Source organism: Lithobates pipiens, unplaced genomic scaffold, assembly GCF_037356315.1.
Source record: "Lithobates pipiens isolate NorthernLeopardFrog02 unplaced genomic scaffold, aLitPip1_a1.2 Scaffold_30, whole genome shotgun sequence".
NCBI lineage: Eukaryota > Metazoa > Chordata > Amphibia > Anura > Ranidae > Lithobates > Lithobates pipiens.
This window is the reverse complement of record NW_027507791.1, coordinates 87,062,681-87,080,033: the sequence shown is the minus strand read 5'-3', so window position 1 is coordinate 87,080,033 and position 17,353 is coordinate 87,062,681. Positions and strand designations below refer to the sequence as shown.

The window sequence follows — 17,353 nt, the reverse complement described above, 5'->3', positions numbered from 1 at the left end:
ATGGATTAGGGTTTATACCCTACTGCGTAATATGCTCCACTCTAATTTTAGAAGGGACCCCTTCGAAGCCCTCTTATGTAAACCCATCCCAGAACTTTTTCGCCGGGAGAGGCAGCTAGCCCAGCATCTCTTTAGCGCCACTAAGATTACTATTGCAAGAGCGTGGAAAACTCCAATACTTAGCTTTGAAGCTGTTAAAAACCGCATGAACGACATAATGGTTAATGAAAAGCTGACGTCATTTACTTCTGACACCCATGCCAAATTTCTCAGAGTGTGGCAACCATGGATAACTTACATTCGGCCCTCTAGGTTTAATGACCAACTTCTTTCAATTTAAGAGCATGTGGGCGCGGCCCCTGAGGACCCCTTCCCTTTTCTTTCCCTTCTTCTTTCCCCCCCCTCTTGCTTTTTATCTTTTTCTCTACTCCCTCTCTGTGGGCACTCTTACCCACGGTCTGTACTCTATCTATTCCTTTTTTATATCTGTCTTTTCTGGTGGCTCCCATTTTGAGGAGTCGACATGTGGTTGACGGTTATACCGACATGAGATATTTCGAAGTCGTGGTGACACATCTCAGGGAGGAAAATTTCATCTTCTTTTTATTTTTATCTTTCTTCTTTGCTTCTTCTGTATGTCTGCTTAGCAGCAAAGCCCGGCATGTATGCGTCTTTACATCAACATCCCTGATGATACCTGAGCTAGGCTGCATTCCATATGGCCTATTTTGAGACGCAATCGAATCTACATTGTGATTATTTGTTTATACTAGGCCTTTGCTTTTGTTTTGTTTTGTTTTGTTTTTCTTTTTGCTACCTTTATTGCCTTGTGGAATATTATAACACCTATGTACCCTCCCCCCACTGAGACACCCCTTTTTTTTTCCCTCTTTTTTCTGTCTGATGTCTCTGTCACATGACTGTACTGATATGTTATGTTTGACTTTCAATAAAACATTTGTAAAAAAAAAAAAAAAAAAAAAAACTGACTGACTAGTTTATCATGGCTGCTGAGCCCTGACACTGCGGTCAGTTTATGCGCCTCCATCATCGGCTCTCCTCTGTCCTCCCCCCCCCCCCCCCTATCTGTCAGCTCTGTCCACTCTCCAGCCCTCTCCTAAGTGTGTCCCAGTGTGTTATATAAAAGAGAAGCCGATTTCTACTTTATATCAGAGAGTCTATTGGCACTTGTGTGACTGCTCGGCTCTCTCTCCTCTCCGGCTGACATCAGCGGGACTTCTCGACCACTTCGGCTATAGCTGTCAGCTGAGGAGTTACTCTGATACAAGGTAGAAATCTGAATCTCTTATATAACACAGATACAATGTTATTTTACAGAGGGGGTTGAATGGTTATACTGTAGTGGGTTAACAACCACTTTTAAGTCTATTAAATTTCAATAAGTCAGCCATTCCTTATTTTAACAAATCTCAGTAAATTTTATGATAAGCATTTTCCAACAAATGCATGTCTGAAGATACAGATCAATAACAGCTCAAACTACAAAGATCATCGATTCCCTGACAAAACAGACGCTTAGTTTTCGACGTAATAGAGACATCAAATTACTTGGCAACTGTGCAAACTCAAAGGGTGGCCGCGGAATGGTAGACTTCTCACCAAGAACGGCCATGGCTTTAAAGTGTTCATTTATATATTTAAGAACTAGCAAACTATAGACTAAACCAACTGGTCAATTAGAAGTGATAAGCCCATGCCAAGCCAATTATATCCATGCACGGCCAGTTCTAATGAGGCCGATTAGTGAAAACAGAGCATAGAAAAGGAGCAAGCCATCCCATTTCTTCATTTCCTTACTGCAGGTCAGAAAAGGACAGAGAGATGCGATAGGCTAGGAACACGTGTCCTGGCTAACCTAGGACTACATTTTCATATAATATTCAAATATCACTAAAGTATTTCTAGTATGCCTTACCCATTTGCTATGCATCCCTGTCTGGATATCTATTGTCTTTGTACAATTTACAGTGCATCCGGAAAGTATTCACAGCGCTTCACTTTTTTCAAATTTTGTTGTTAAAGCTTTATTTCAAAATGGATTAAATACATTTCTCAAAATTCTGCAAACAATACCCCATAATGACAAAGTGAAAGACGTTTGAAATCCTTGCAAATTTATAAAAAAAAACAAAAAACAAACACAGGACCACTCCTACAGGTAAGCCTAGATTAAGGCTTACCTGTAGGTGCTTGAAATATCTCATAGACCTACACACAGGGCTGGTGCAAGGATTTTTGACACCCTAGGCGAAACCTAATTTTGCCGCCCCCCTCACAGCCTCACCAGCGACCATCAAATGCAGCCTCGCCAGCGACCATCAAATGCATCCTCGCCAGCGACCATCAAATGCATCCTCGCCAACGCCCATTAAATGCATCCTCGCCAGCGACCATTAAATACAGCCTTGCCAGTGACCATTAAATACAGCCTCGCCAGCGACCATTGAATACAGCTTCGCCAGTGACCATCAAATACAGCCTCGCCAGTGCCCATTAGATACAGCCTCACCAGCGACCATCAAATACAGCCTCGCCAGTGCCCATTAGATACAGCCTCACCAGCGACCATCAAATACAGCCTCGCCAGTGCCCATTAGATACAGCCTCACCAGCGACCATCAAATACAGCCTCGCTAGTGCCCATTAGATACAGCCTCACCAGCGCCCATCAAATGCAACCTCGCCAGCACCCATTAAATACAGCCTCACCAGCGACCATCAAATACAGCCTCGCCAGCGACCATCAAATGCAGCTCCGCCAGTGACCATCAAATGCAGCCTCGCCAGCGACCATCAAATGCAGCCTCGCCAGTGACCATCAAATACAGCTTCGCCAGCGACTATCGAATGCAGCCTCGCCAGCGACCATCAAATGCAGCTTCGCCAGCGACCATCAAATGCAGCTTCGTCAGCGACCCACAAATGCAGCTTCGCCAGCGACCATCAAATACAGCCTCGCCAGCAACCATCAAATGCAGCTTCGCCAGCGACTATCAAATGCAGCCTCGCCAGTGACCATCAAATGCAACTTTGCCAGTGACCAAAATGCAGCTTTGCCAGTGACCATCAAATACAGCCTCGCCATCGACCATCAAATGCAGCCTTGCCAGCGACCATCAAATACAGCCTCGCCAGCGACCATCAAGTGCAGCCGGGGGGGGGGGGGGGGGGCAGATCAGTCAATATAATACATATACACACACATTTTAAAACTACATTTCATTGTCATCACATATACAATCTCATTAACTCAACAGTTTTTACTTAGCACACCAGTAACACCTGTTCCTCGCTTGCAGTTGCACCAACTCTGCTGTACTGCCTGTGTACCTGCCTGCTGCTGTTCTGTGTCGGTGCAGTGCAGTGCCTGATGCCTCTTCCAGTTCCAGCCAGCCCAGGCTACATCTGTCCCCAAGCCCAGAGAGCCACTGCCACACTATGCTATATCCAATTCCCATCATGTACTCCGCTCCAGTAGTGATGGCCAGGAGAGTGTGGGGGGGGGGGAGCCAAGGGGGGCTGTGCTACTGGCCTGGACACACACAGGAAATGGACAGTGTTGCTGTGTGCTCCACGGTGGGACAGTCACATGACATGTCACAGACTGCCTGATAGTGTCAGAGGGAGAGCGGAGAGGGAGAGGAGAAGGGGGGCTGCTGCCTGACAGTGACACTGTGATACACAGCAGAGAGCGCCCTGGGTGTTGCTGGACAGACATGTGACACATTCGCTCGTTACTCATATGATAGAAGAGCAGAGAGGAGGGATTAGTGTGTCGTAACCCTGTACTGTAGAGCGGAGACCTGGGAGGAGGGGGGGGCGGGGGTTGGTGGTGCTGCTTAACATGGCTCTATGGAGGACAGACAGTGCGGGAGTAAAATAGCCAGCGGCCGGGCGCCCTAGGCGGCAGTGCGCCCTAGGCGGTTGCCTAATCCGCCTAGTGGTAGCACCGGCCCTGCCTACACACATGCATGCGTGAGAGTGACATTACGCGACTCCGGCCAGTCACAGAGCTGCAGTTCACGGCCCCGGAAGGAAGAGGGGTGAAGAATGGACGCTCGCTGCTAGCGAGGAAGACGGGGACATCGCGGGCATGCAGGTAAGCGTCACATAATGGTCTACTATGCGACGCATAGTAGTCCATTATGCTTTATGCATTATACTTTATTATTCCTCTTTAATACTTTGTTGAAGCACCTTTGCCACCAATTACAGTCTCAAGTCTTTTGTGTATCAAGTCTACAAGCTTGGTAGACCTATTTTTGGGCAGTCTCTCCCAATCTTCTTTGCAGGACCTCTCAAGCTTCATCATGTTGGATGGGGAGCGTCGGTGCACAGGCATTTTCCGTCTCTCCGTCCAGAGATGTTACATCGGGTTTAAATCTGGGCTCTCGTGGGCCACTCAAGGACATTCACAGAGATATCTTGTTGCCACTCCTTTGTTATCTTGGATGTGTTCTTAGTGTCGTTGTCCTGCTGGAAGATGAACCTTTGCCCCAGTCTGACGTCCAGAGTCCTCTGGAGCAGGTTTTCATCAAGGATGTCTCTGTACATTGCTGCAGTCATCTTTACCTCGATCCTGACTAGTCTCCCTGTTCCTGTCACTGAAAAACATCCCGAAAGCATGATGCTGCCACCATCATGCTTCAATGTAGGGATTGTATTGGCCAGGTGAAGAGCGGTGCCTGGTTTCCTCCAGACATGACGCTAGTCATTCAGGCCAAAGAGTTTAAACTTTGTTTCAGCAGACCAGAGAATTTTGTTTCTCATGGTTAGAGTCCTTCTGGTGTCTTTTGGCAAACTCCAAGCGGGCTGTCATGTGCTTTTTACTGGGGAGTGGCTTCCGTCTGGCCACTCTACCATACAGGCCTGACTGGTGGAGTGCTGCAGAAATGGTTGTTCTTCTGGAGGGTTCTCCTCACTCCACAAAGAAACATTGGAGCTCTGCCAGAGTGACCATCGGTTCTTGATCACCTCCCTGACTAAGGCCATTCTTCCCTAATCGCTCAGTTTGGCCAGGCAGCCCGCTCTAGAAAGAGTCCTGGTGGTTCCAAACGTATTCCATTTAGGGATGATAACAGGAAAAAAAAAAAAAAAAAGACAAGCACGCAACGAAGCAAGCAACAAAGGGGTGGGACTTTAAGTGAAGCACCTGGTTTGCAATTTGATGGATTGGTGGATAGATAAAATTAATACATCATACACAAAAGGTAACATACATATTGCTGACGTCAGTTTAAAAAGCAGTTGAACGTAGTAATAACACTGGTAACATGATAAGGTTACAAAACCCACCAATAGCATATAGAGATATACAGTTGTTGCAAGGTAGTGCCTGCATGACCTATGGCCTCGGTACTCCTGTGCGATTAACATAAACCATATATAGATGGTGCAAAATTAAAATGAAAACACAGCGTCTGGTAGCTCGATGCGTTTCATGGCTCGTGACACTCATCAGGAGTAGGTGTGCGGTGCAATTGTAATTGTGAAAATATAAAGCTAGTCTATCGTATATCAACATGAAAAACGGATGAGGCACCCTGAAATACACGTGTACTCACTGGAATCCGTATGCCGATGATGGAGCCGAGAGCAGTGAGCCATCCGGGGACATTGTGACTGGGAGCTGAGGTGGGCAGCCCAGCGACGACAGCCAACACAGGCATCATCCGGGGTGGACCCGAGACTGTAGAGCACTCTGGAGAGGTGGGTGATGGGTAAGCCACCAAAATGAGGTTTGCTGGGAGAAAAAAAAGTGATGAATGAAATTGAAAATGGTGGATAGTGGCTGTATGGGGTAAGAAGTGAATTTGTGCAGAGGTGAAGGAACCAAAATTATAAACTAATCAATGGAAGTGATGGCGGGAAAAAAAAAAAAAAACCCCATGAGAAAGAGGTGAAAAAGTTCCAGCCAAATTCAAGTCCAAAATGAAGTGATAAATTAAAGGAATGGATGTTATTTATAAAGTGCAGAGTTACCTAGTGCTAAATGGAGAGGACAATTTCCAAGAGAATGCATGAGATCCGGTCGGTGGAGTGACCCAAGTGTCGGATCCCCCCGGAAGGACGCCCATATAAGCAGCACTGCAGGACAGCCCACCAACGGCACGTATGCATGGTAAGTGGGAGGGAGGCGCCACGATTCAGGCAGCTTGAGTCCAGAAAGTGGTGCCATGACCACCTCCCCCACCGCTCGCGAGCGTGGTCACTTCAGGTCATTTAGGGATAATGGAGGCCACTGTGCTCATTGGGACCTTCAATGCTGCAGAAAGGTTTCTGTACCCTTCCCCAGATCTGTGCCACAATAGAATTCTGTTGTGGAGGTCTACAGACAATTCTTTGGACTTCAGAGCTTGGTTTGTGCTCTGACATGCACTGTTAACTGTGGGACCTTTACATAAGACAGGTATGTACCTTTCCAAATCATGTCTAATCAACTGAATTTACCACAGGTGGGCTCCAAACAAGTTATAGAAACATCTGAAGGATGATCAGTGGAAACAGCATACACCTCAGCTCAATTTTGAGTGTCATGGCAAAGGCTGTGAATACTTCTATACACGTGATTTTTTCTTCCCCATTTTTAATAAATTTGCAAAGATTTCAAACAAACGTCTTTCACTTTGTCATTATGGGGTATAGTTTGTAGAATTTTGGGGAAATAATGATATGAATTCATTTTGGAATAAGGCTGTAACAAAACAAAAAACGCAAAAAAAGTAAAGCGCTGTAAATAATTTCCTGGATGCGCTGTATATGTTGAATAAAAAGCAATCCTGGTTGTTAAAAAGTATTTCTATTGATTACTTGCCAAAAAAAATAAAAAAATAAAGAAGAAGGAGGGGAGAATTATTTTGTCACAGTAATGCCTAATACAAACGATGAGGAAAAATAAATCGGATGAAAAATACCACTTTTGGAGTGACCATCCAATAATCTGTTTGCTAGTACACAGCTTTCGAGAACCAATCACGACAGTTCATATGAAAATATCTGAAGGAACAAGCATGAAAAATTCTCTCATACACTAATAAGGCCCCTTTCACACTAGAAGAGTCTGCCAGCATATCCACCTACTCAGCAGGGGATCTCTCCTCTGAGCAGGTGGATTACAGGTCCATGTCCGCTTCGCTGATGCAGAGAGGACACAGACACAGCCCACTGTTCTCTATGGGCTTTTGGATGTACATGGACCCCCTGTCTGTTTCCATTTCATTGCCATCTGATCCATCAGACGGATAGGGAATGGATCCCCATCCATCTGTTTTTAGCAGACGTATCGGATGTTGACAGATGTCAGCGGACATGTCTGTTGACATCCTCCACTTCATAGAGAGCAATGGATGGTCCGATCAGGTGCACCTGAAAAACTGACAGACGGGCCCGATTGGTCTGTCAGTGTGAAAGAGGCCTTATAGAATAAAATGATTTTTAATTGTAATTAGTATGGTGTTAGTGCGAAAAAAATAAATAAATTGTGTGGCCAAGACCACGCATGCTCAGAAATGAAAGAATACATTACTTCTGAAGTTGTATTCTGTCGCATGAGAATTTTGGTATTTTTAGTAACCTATTGGTTTTCCATTTGAGACTAGCATGCAAAAAAATAAAAAAATAAAAATAAAAACGATGATCATTAATCCAATATTCTCATTGTGTGTACCAGGCTTCATCTGAAGGTCAAAAACCACTTTCCTGCAGATGGCAGAACACACGTTACACATAGCATGCCTAATGTACTTTTTCCAAGCAACCGCAAGTTACTTTACCATGAGAACGTTTTGCGAAGCAAGTTGAAGGTCAGATTGAATGAATGGTAAAGTACAAAGAAAGATTTCCATCCATGTGCCAGGAAGGTGACAGCTTTGTGTACAGGGGATGCTCCGCTATCCTTGTGTAGTAAAAGTGTCCATTATATCTCTTGCACACACCCAGGTGATCAGCTGCTTAATAATAACCACTGTTGCTCTCTGCAGAGCCTGGCCAATGACAGAACCTAGCTCATCTTGTATAGATCAAGCCACTTGTATCATCACAGCACTGGTCAAAGTGATTATTTAATGTTGATCAGGCACACAGAGAAACCGAGGGGTTAATTACACTCTGCAATGAGGAGGGGATTGCTTAGCAATGTGTTAGAAATTCTGCAGCACTGGTGACAAGGAAAGCTTCGGAAAGGCCGCAATCATACAATGGCAGACCCTGTAATAGATCCGCACATATCGGACGAAATATGAATCATTCTTAATATCTCTTACGCACATGGCATCAAAACTGGATTTGCGCAACATCTGTTAGTTTTCAGGAGCGTCAATGCTAAAAGGAAGACGCATGCTGAAAAAAAAAAAAAAAAACCCCACACTCAAAAGACGTCAGATACAATGCTACAACTATCTTATAGATGTACACACACTGAGCTAGTACGGCCATCATACTAGTCATCCACCATTGTTCTGCTACAACATGAATTACATTAATTGATCAGTAATCATCTAGAAAAAGAAATGTCAGTGCTGCCGCTCATCCGACAGACACTCTCTACCAGTGTCGTCCATGGGGTTGCTTGGCAAAGATGAATGCGTTATATATTTATTTTAGTTCTATATTGGAGAAGAGTTATGAATAAGAAAGGCCATTGTCACTAGCAGAATGTAGAAGATCTATTATACGATCACACAGCATGGCTGTGATCACATCACAAAATGCAGAGGCTCACACAACGACACAATCGATTGATTGCTAGGAGCCTTCACTTTCCCAAATTTATGTGCAGACGAGGCAATTAAGGAAGCAGGGCTTTATTCCTGAATGACAGCAAAACCTGCTTTTCCATGGGGGATTCTCAGTTCCATAGGGGGGGTCTTTTCATGATGTGATGTTCAGTAATGACAGGGGAGGAGGGGAAACCTTCAGTACAATAAAGAAATAGCAGACTGTACGGCCCCTCCTTACTACGTGTGTGTATGTTATGTACACATTCACTGCACATTCTGCTGGAGCTAAATCACATACATTCAATTCATCACAAAATGAACTATGAATATATCTTGCACATCTGTGGATGTCTGAGCCATCTATCTATCTATACACACACTCACACACACGGATGCACATTTTAGACACCCAAATTAATTATGATATATGGACAGGAAGATGTTGAGGTATCTATAGACCACAGACACCACAAATCAGCCAATATTTAAATGCAAGTGATGTGGCAGATTTGGGTAAGAATCAGATATGTCAAGCATCAGAAGTACTGGTTAGCACACGTAGAGATTTTTCACAAAATTGGAAAATTCTTGTGATGTGTGATTATCATTTGCTCCAAAAGAAAACAAAAAAGGATAAACTAAAATAACATTTCACCTTGCATTGCTATCAATGAGAGATCAATCAACCATCCTGTAGGCAGCCTTTGGGATCGGCCGGTTTATGGGCAGACATTGGGATTGTTTAGTCTAAGGGAAGCCTTTGGGATTGGGCAGCCAACAGCCAGCCTCTGGAATGGACCAATTTAGAAGAAGCCTTTGGGATTTGATGGGCAGCCTTTGGGGTGGATCAGCCAGCCAACGGGCAGCCTTTGGGGTGGATCAGCCAGCCAACGGGCAGCCTTTGGGATGGAGAAATTTTAGGGGACGTCTTTGGGTTTTGATAGGCAGCCCATGGGAACAGATTATTTATGGGCAGCCATTGGGATCGGCCAGTCTAGGGGAGGCCTCTAGAATCCGGCAGCCAATGAACAGCTATCCTATAGACAACCCTTTGGAATAGGCCAGTTGATAGGCAGCCTATGGGATAGATCAGTTTAGGGGAAACCTTTGATATCAAACAGGCAGCCCTTGGGATCACAATGTCTATGGGCAGCCTATAGGAATGGCCAGCCAACAGCCAGCCTTTGGAATGGACCAATTTAGAAGAAGCCTTTGGGATTTGATGGGCACCTTTTGGGATCGGCCAGCCAGCCAGCGGGCAGCCTTTGGGATGGATCACTTTAGGGGGAAGTCTTTGGGTTTTGATAGGCAGCCCATTGGATCAGACTGTTTATGGGCAGCCCTTGGGATCGGCCAGTCTAGGGGAGGCCTTTGGAATTCGGTAGCCAATGAACAGCTATCCTATAGGCAACCCTTTGGAATAGGCCAGTTGATAGGAAACCTTTGGTATCAAACAGGCAGCCCTTGGAATCACACTGTCTATGGGCAGCCTATAGGATTGGGCATTCTAAGGGAAGCCTATAGGATTGAGTGGTTGATGGGCAGGCATTGGGCAGTGTATGGGATTGGCCATTGGGAAGGGATCTCTGGTAGGATGTAGCTCTCCAGCTATGTATTGCAGGGTGTCCAGGCATGCTGGGACTTGTAGTGGGTGTAGAGGGCACGTTAGGGCAGCCTTACCTCCAATACTAGAAGGCTCCCCGGGGTGACATTCCGTGTATTCTCCACCGGCCAGGAGGGTAGAAGCCGTACCGCAGGACGGTTGTGCGGAGGTCACCTCTATCCCCCAGTCACCGTCCAATAACGCGCACCCATTCCGGTAACAAAACGAACCTTCCCCCGCCGCCGGTTGCCTCCTTCCCTCCCCCGGTCACTGGCTGCTCCCCCCGCTCTCCATCACTGCAGCACCAGCGACGTCACGGGCTACCTTACCAACACAAGCCACAGCCTAGCATGCTAGACATGGCCATGCCCATACACAAGGACCGGCCCCTCCCACCGGTACCAGACTAATGTTCGGATTGGCTAAACACTAGAGTCGGCAAAAGCATCCTGTGTTACCCACACAAAAAAGGGGGCGGTGTTCAGACACGCCTTCTCCATGCCCCGCCCCGGCACTCCTAGCGAATGCCCAACGCTTCACGGCGAATGCGGTTACCTGGGAGAAGCGGCACAAGGCCATTGCGCGTGCGTGATTTACAGACTGGCTTGTCAGAAGGCATACGAGCAGGGACCAGCGTGCACGTTTCCTTGTGCGCGCCCCCGCACACATCTCTACACTTTGCGCTTGTGTACTCATCCTCCGCGCGCGCGCTCCCGATCTCCCTGCCTGGAGGACGGTCACGTGCCTTCCCAGACGTCAGCAGAGCATCCCAGTGCTAGGAGCCTGCTGGGTCCCCACAATGGACTCATTCCACTGTCACTTATGGGACTATGGGCAGGATGACACACGACATGTATGAGATAATACTATAAGCATCCATACAAAAGAAAACCAACACCAGCAGGAGCATAGATCTCTTAGTATTACACCAAGGCCTGGGCACACCTCATGTGCCACACATTCCACCTGTGTAGACCTCTGATAGTTCACCTAATAAAATAAAATTCTCCTTTATTCTGATAAAAAAAAATAATTGGAAGAAATAACTGTACACTGGTGTTTTCAATAGCTGTGCTATTATTTTTGTAAATTTAAAGCGGAGGTCCACCTTAAAGTGGACCTTCCGCTCATTGGAATCCCCCCTCCCCTTCGGCGCCACAATTGGCACCTTTCAGGGGGGAGGGGGGTGCAGGTACCTGTACAGTACAGGTATCTGCACCCACTTCCGGGATAGCTCTCTGCGGAAAGGGGCGTAGATTACGCCCCTTTCCGAAAGTCCCCCGCTGCCTGCTGGGAAACACACAGATCCCAGAGGCAGCGGGTCCATCCTTATTGCGCAGCGCGACTCGCGCATGCACAGTAGGGAACCGGGAAATGAAGCCGAAAGGCTCCACTTCCTGATTCCCATACCCAAGATGGCGGCGGCAGCACCCGAGAGGCTTCGGGTGCCGACATCACGGGCGCGCTGGGCGGGTAAGTGTCCTTATTTTAAAAGTCAGCAGCTGCAGTATTTGTAGCTGCTGGCTTTTAAAAAAAAAAACGGCGGAACTCCCGGCGGACTCCCGCTTTAAGTTTGTCTGAAGCTGCAGTTTGGCTCAGACTAATTATGCTAAAGTGCTGGTTTCTGTGCCAGTTTATCTGGGTTGTGTTAGTTTCCACTTGGCCATGGGTGTCGCTTTCACCACCGGTAAGTGTTGGAAATACAACAGGCTGAATGTATTGGGTGCCCCTTTACTCAGAAACAGCCCGGTGGGAGTGGTCTACCCGCTGTGCATTCTGGGTACGGGTACTAACGCCATTTTCTGGGGTTAGTTTTTCCTGACATCGTGGCCCTCCTGGTCTGAGGTGTGTGCTGCTTTGATCAATGCCTCGGGGCTGGCTGGCCTGAGGCTTCGCCACTGAAGAGTGGGCCCAGAAGTCCTGGGGCCTACTGATCCAGATATGGTCCTGTGCTGTCTTGCCTGCGGGGAGAAGCCACGCAACTGGAGGATCCAGGGGAGGACTGTTCTGAGGAGGACCGAGCAACAAGGCTGGTGCCTCATGGAAAAGCCTGGAGACTCATTTGGAGGATGCATACTGGGTTGTCTACCACACAGTATCGCCGGGTTGGCTGAAAGAATCAGGTACTGCGGGGAAACGCTTTAATTTTGCAACCAAAAGCTTATTGTGCCTTCCTGTGGCAGAGGATTGCATAACAAGATCGCTAAACTAAAGTCTGTGGCAGAGACTTTGTTCGAGTATCTCACCAGCTGCTAGGTCAGTGAGAGAGGCCTATCCGGTGATTGCTAGATCCAGCTTGTGGAAATGGTTTGTCCTCTGGATCACGAAAAAAAAAAAAAACTTTAAACCGCAAAACTACAAAGGTACCTGAATTCCCCTTGTCCTCTACCCCTCTATTGCAAAAGTGTGTGTTTTTATTAAACATCCAGAAAAAGGACTAAGTGTCGGAGCTAATATTCTCATTTTTTTTTTTAAGACGGACACAGTGAACAGGTGAGGTAATGGAAAGTCCAACAAAAACCAGCAGCTCCTTCGGGGGTCAGTGCTACATAACTTACTGATGCCAATTTATGACACTGTCAGTATTTATACACATGAACACATGCATACATTTTGTGTTTGATCTTTGGGGTGCACACCTTTAATGCAATAGGCTGTGTACACCTATCGTTATACCTATACATCTGATGATCCTGATAGTATGGCTGTATTCACCCAGGCACATACAATCACTGCAGGCAATGCCAACAGTCACATTAGCTGCAGCCACCCAGTGCCTGCCATTGTAGGGTAGGGGCCTGGCACTGGCTCACACCTATCCATACACAACTGTCAGTCCCAGCCACTGGGATTTGCAACATGGCTAAACAGCTTTGTGAATGCAGCCATATAAACCATATAACATGAGGTCATACCTTAGGAGTTTCAATTTGTATGCAATCAGGCAGGCCCTTGCACTTCAGGGTTTTGGTAAATCTGAAGACAAAAATCTGCAGAAAATCTAATAGTGTGTATGGGGTCTAAGGCCCCTTTCACACAGGCGATCCCAATCAGGTCTGCCTATCAGTTTTTCAGGAGGACCTGATCAGACTATTCAGTCTCTTCTATGGAGCTGCAGATATTAGCAGACACATGTCCACTGACACTCGACGCTATCCGATCCTGTCCACCAAAAACAGACGAATGGTGGACCTATTCAGATTGGAGTCTATCGGATCAGATGGAAACGGACAGACAGTCCATTTACATCCCACTGCCCCATAGAGGAGAGTGGGACTGTGTCCATGTCTGCGGAGCGGACATGGACCTGGACCTGTCATCCGCCTGCTCATCAGGGATCAGCGGAGAGATCCCTTGCTGAGCAAGCGGATTCCACTTCACAGACACACCCGTGTGAAAGGAGGCCTTAGGTCTCACACACACACCTACCTGTGTTACAGAGCATTCACACATGCGACCAACCATAGCAGCTCCCTTTTCAGAGGGTGTTTGACAGGTTGTGGGAAGGCCCAGTTTAACCCTGTGAATGCTACATCACTGGGGCACAATCATATCTCCCAACTGTCCCTGACTTCGAGCAATGTTCCTCTGTCCCTCATTCCTCCTTATTTGTCCCTCATTTATGTCTGATCTATATAGTGGTATATAAAATGCCCTTTTTAACTATCAAAAAGTGTTTTTCAGCACTAAACATTTTTAACTGATTTCTAAATTGCTGCATTTGTAAATTGCAAAAGCCAATATAAAGGAATAGTAGCAGGGCCGTCTTTAAGGCAGGGCAAAAGGGGCAGCTGCCCTGGGCCCTGTCATTGTTGTGGGGCCCAAAACAGCTGCCTCATACTTACCAACTATCCAGGTTTAAATTCCCTTGTCCCTTGAAGTTTTATTCCTGTGCTGTGTCCCAAAATCTCAGTGTGAAGTGCTGCTACTAATACTGCCCAGCTCTGCCCTATTGTGTGCAGATGACTCACCTGAAGATCCTATGTTTACATGTAAATAACTGGCATTCGTATGTAAATAGCGGCGACAATACTAAGTAAATAGCTGCGGCCAGCGGCATTTCTATGTATATCATGCTCCCCCGCTGTGAGGAGGTGATGTGCTGTAACCTCTAGCAACTAATCAGTGAGCCGTAATGTGTGCTGTAACCTCTAGCAACTAGTCAGTAAGCAATAATGATATGCTGTAACTGCTGGCAACCAATCTCAATTGCTGCCTGATCTGATACAGAAAACTGATTTTAAGTCTAGCTGCTATTTATTGTATGTCTCAGAGTAGGTGGAGAGGGAAATTGCATGGGGGGGCCCCAAGAAAATTTTTGCCCAGGGTCCAATCTATACTAAAGACGGCCCTGAATAGTAGTGGTAAAAAAAAAAAGCACGTGTGGGTTAAATCAATCTTGTTTTTTTTAACAATTCTCCTTTTAAGGGGGCGTGGCCAGGGGTGTGTCCTATGCCTGCATAGTTTTGCTGATAGGTCTCCTTCATTCTTATCTTAAAAAGTTGGGAGGTATGCACAATCATGTACAGTTTTAGCACGGTCCCCTATAGACTTTCATGAGTCACACTAGGAAGTAATAATGCCTGCCAAATGTGATGTGCTGCTTTATCTTCGCCATAACAGTATCCCTTGTTGAAGTGGGCAGTAAAACTGTGGCTGAAACTGTCCCCTAGTAACACATGTGAATGAGCCCTTAAAACAGTGATGGTCAACTTTCTTTATAGGAGTTGCCTCAAGTTCAGCCCCCAACATTACCAAAGGGCCCACACATAAAATTCAGTGAATATTCAGTGTCAGAGACAGCAGACCTTCAACAGGATAGTGAAAAAATAGTGCTGCACTGCTTAACCACTTGCCATCGGCTCACGCCAATATACGTCAGCAAAGTGGCACAGGTGTGCAAAACAACGTACCCGTACGTTACTGCGTCATCCGCGGCACGGGAGCATGCCCGCAGCCTCGATGTCAGCGATTGGCACGCGATTGTGGCACAGAGAGGGAGAACGGGGAGATGCCTATGTACACAAGGCATTTCCCTGTTCTGCCTAGCAACATGACATTACTGCTCTCAGTGATCAGGAGCAGTGATCTCTGTCATGTTCTAGTGAGCCCATCCCCCTAAAGTTAGAACATGCTGAAGGAACAAGGTTAACCCTTTCCCTGTCAGTGACATTTACACAGTAATCAGTGAATTTTTATAGAACTGATCGCTGTATAAACGCCAACGGTCCCAAAATAGTGTCAAAAGTGCCCGATCTGTCCACCCCAATTTTGCAGTAGCGATAAAAATTGCAGATCGCCGCCTTTACTAATAAAAAAAATTAATAAAAATTCCATAAATCTATCCCCTATATTGATGGTTGATTGCGCAAGCCAATCAATATATGCTTATTGCAATTTTGTATTTTTTTTTGCCAAAAATATGTAGAAGAATACGTATTGGCCTAAACTGTGGAAGAAATGTGTTTTTTATATATATTTTTTGGGGATATTTATTATAGCAAAAAGTAAAAAATATTGCTTATTTTTTTTTTTTTCACCCTTTTTTTTGTGTTTATAGCGCAAAAAATAAAAACCGCAGAGGTGATCAAATACCACCAAAAGAAAGCTGTTTGGGTACAACATCGCAGGACTGTGCAATTGTCAGTTAAAGCGACACAGTGCCGTATCGCAAAAAAGGGTTTGGTCAGGTAGGGGGCAAATCCTTCCTGGCTGAAGTGGTTAAATTCAAATAAAATAACTACCAGAAACAAGATAAATAATATGTAATCCTTAAAGCAGCGCTCCACCCAAAAGGGAAAGCTTTGCTTGTCTACCTACTCCCCCCCCCCCTTTCCGGTGCCACATTTGGCACCTTGTGGGGGGAGCAGGGACCTGGTTTTGGCAGGTATCTGCTCCCACTTCCTGCTGAGTTTTCCGCTGTGAACTCAGTTGGAAGTTCAGCCCTCGCCATAGCCGGCCCATTGAGAAAGTGCAGCACGATTCATGCATGCGCAGCAGGGAACCAGCTGTCAAGCCGCAAGGCTTCACTGCCGGTTTCACTTACCCAAGATGGCAGCACTGGCACCCGAGAGCCAGTCCAAGAATCAGCTTGGGTGAGGACACCACAGGATCCCTGGACAGGTACAATGCATCTGGAAAGTATTCATAGCACTTATTTTTTTCCACATTTTGTTATGTTACAGCCTTACTCCAAAATAGATTGAATTCATTATTTTTCTCAAAATTCTACAAACAATACCCCATAATGACAACGTGAAAGAAGTTTGTTTGAAATCTTTGCAATTTTATTTAACATAAAAAAATCCCATATACACAAATATTCACAGCCTTTGCCGTGACACTCAAAATTGAGCTCAGGTGAATCCTGTTTTCACTGATCATCCTTGAGACGTTTTTACAACTTGATTGGAGTCCACCTGTGGTAAATTCAGTTGATTGGACATGATTTGGAAAGGCACACACCTGTCTATATAAAGGTCCCACAGTTAACAGTGCATGTCAGAGCACAAACCAAGCCCGAAGGCCAAGGAATTGTCTGTAGACCTCAGAGACAGGATTGTATCGAGGCACAGATCTGGGGAAGGGTACAGAAAAATGTCTGCAGCATTGAAGATCCCAATGAACGCAGTGGCCTCCATCATCCATAAATGGAAGAAGTTTGTATCCACCAGAACTCTTCCTGGAGCAAGATGCCTGGCCAAACTGAATGATCGGGAGAGAAGGGTCTTAGCCAGGGAGATGACCAAGAACCTGATGGTCACTATGACAGAGCTCCAGCATTTCTCTGTGGAGAGAGGAGAACCTTCCAGAAGAACAGCCATCTCTGCAGCACTCCACCAAATCAGGCCTGTATGGTTTTGTGGCCAGACAGAAGCCACTCTTCGGTAAAAGGCACAAAGACAGCCTGCATGGCAAAAGGCATCTGAAGGAAAATTCTCTGGTCTGATGAACTAAAGATTGAACTCTTTGGGAATGGAAAGCGTCATGTTTGGAAACCAGGCACTGCTCA

General features: G+C 46.1%; 1 protein-coding gene across 2 annotated transcripts in view; it reads right to left on the bottom strand.

The window, feature by feature from the left end:
* The window catches only part of TTBK2 (tau tubulin kinase 2), a 218,997-nt gene extending 208,325 nt beyond the window's left edge, over nt 1–10,672 (bottom strand). For both annotated transcript variants that reach the window (XM_077464563.1, XM_077464564.1), the window contains exon 1: nt 10,419–10,672. The gene's annotated coding sequence lies outside the window, so the exon portion shown is untranslated. The remainder of the gene's footprint in view (nt 1–10,418) is intronic.
* Nucleotides 10,673–17,353: the final 6,681 nt, after the last annotated feature.